This window comes from Gavialis gangeticus, unplaced genomic scaffold, assembly GCF_001723915.1.
Source record: "Gavialis gangeticus isolate Ggan-Ray unplaced genomic scaffold, GavGan_comp1, whole genome shotgun sequence".
Lineage (NCBI taxonomy): Eukaryota > Metazoa > Chordata > Crocodylia > Gavialidae > Gavialis > Gavialis gangeticus.
This window is the reverse complement of record NW_017729004.1, coordinates 50,841,003-50,843,313: the sequence shown is the minus strand read 5'-3', so window position 1 is coordinate 50,843,313 and position 2,311 is coordinate 50,841,003.

Sequence of the window (2,311 nt, the reverse complement as noted above, 5' to 3'; positions counted from 1 at the left end):
GCTGCCTCTGCTTTTTCTCCCATGGCTATGCAAAATAAAGTGCTTCTGTTAGCCAAACAGTGATCCTGTCTGAATTTCCACAACATGTCCCCCTGGCTGGACCACTATGCCCTTCTCTTAGGCTAATACTTGCTCCTATACTGGGGCCTGGGGTCTTCCACCCCAACAGGTTCAGGTGCTTCTTCCTCTAAGCTTGCCTGACCTCCACTCTGCTCTCTCTACAGGGCCGCAACTTACTCACCCCACTCTCAGGGTGCAGGATCTTACACCCAACAGACTCAGGTGCCCCATATGGGCATGCCTGGGCCTATCTCCCCCCAGTGTTATTGTAACCTGCCAGGTGGTGGGGGCAGGGGTTTAGGCACCTTAACCTGCCTTACACCTGGGAGGTTCTTGGTCCTGGTATTTAAGTAGTCCTGCCCCACCACAGGCAGGTCCACCAGGCTGCCCTATCCCAGCAGGGTGCAGTTTTTGGTCATGTCCAGGACCAGGAGGCCTCCTCCTTCCCCACAGCCTCACCCTTACTTCTGAGGTGTCCCTGAGCAGCAAGAGAGCTGGGTGGTGCTGCTCCCTCAGCTACTGGAAGCAGACTGCTCTCCCAGCCCTGGGAACTGGCTCTAAAGTGGCTGCCTTCATCAGCCACCTGCTGGCTGCCTGCTTGAGCTTTTAAAATGAGAGACACCAACGATGCACTGCCATTCACTTTCCCCTTAAACTGGTTCTTTTGGGTTTTTTCCTGCTGCTCCTCCAGCAGTCTCCTTCAGAGGTGAGTGCTGCCCCTACATGGAGAGCACTTCCACTGTGCTCTGCCACACCTGGTTACTATTTATGGCACAATTAACGACATCTTTAATGTTAAATGTGTCAGAACCATAGTTCCTTGATTAGATTTCTTTGGGAAGTTATGATGTAAGGATATTGGTAAGGAAGATTTTAATTACCAATGGGTACATTAAATAGAGAAAGCTAAAAGGAAGTATGAGCAAAATAAAAAAAATGCTGTGAATTGTGCCATTTCCTGCTGTTTTATGGCCTCCAAATTTTTCCCAACCCTAAAATCATTTTACCCTTGTTCATACAACTGAAATGTTAGGTAATTACTTTTCTCCCTTTATCTAGTTACAAACTTGAGGGTCTCCAGCTAAATCAGAGAAAACACTTCTTAGGGAAGAGGGAAAGGTTAGGATTCTACATGAAAAATGCCATTAGTTTTTTAGAATGAGGACCTGGTTTGTTCTGTACCTGAGATAGGTTCTTTGCTTATTTTTCTTTGATCTTGAGTTTCTTTGATCTTGTGATTTCCCTCTGGACATCAGTTAAAGCTTACCACAATGCTTTTTATTCTTCGCTACACTCTGCAACTTGGGTAGGTTCTGGCCAAATAATTGTTCATTGGCCTGTGAAATAAATTTGAAGATCTCTGTTAAGTTTCAATGAACAGTCATCCTGTGGGAAATGTGAGCTTGACCAAGTAGGCTGATAAACCCGGATGACTGACTGCCTCCATGAACAGTCTTGGAGGTTTCAGGGCCTCATCACCCATCCCTCCTGAAAGTACCCTAACTAAGCTTAGGGCTAGGACAAGTGGATGTACTTTCCACACCGCCCTCTTGCCAATGTGTATTCTTGTCTAAGAATACGAGATTCATATGGGCAGAATAAGAGACACAAAGTCTGAGCTGGATTCTGTAGCTCAGCAGATTGAGCCTTCCCCTAAAAATATGGCTCACAAAATCATCAACGCAAGTTCAGTATTTTCAGCCAAGCAGGGAGCTCAAGGACTGTGTGAATAAACACAGAGACTGTACTTACGATTAGCATTCCATGGATTTAAGTGGTGAAACTAGCATGTTTTCACATTTAAAAAAATGTAACAAGAAATATGCAGGATATGCGTACTTCACAAGTGCCCATGAAACTAGATAATATTAAAAGTCACTTAAAGACCACATAGAGGTTTTTTCCCAGATTGCACCCACAGGTAAAGAAAGCTATCATTGTTAAAATGCAAGCTATGGATGAATTGCATCATATTTCCTCTAACATCAATTGCCTATTTGCTTTAGAGAAATAAAAGCTAAGTTTAGTACGTTACAAAATCAAACTTGAGCGTTTCCTTTTATGTACCCAGAGGCAAATACAGCTTTGTTACCTTTGTTACTATTTAGCAGTGAAGGCAAATTTTACATTGGTCTACTGTACAATAAAATTTAACTCAAATATGTACTTTTGAGACAGATAATCCATAGTAAAGTACTGGCATACAGGTAGAAGAGAGAATATGGTTTATATATAAAGAATGTTCGGGGGG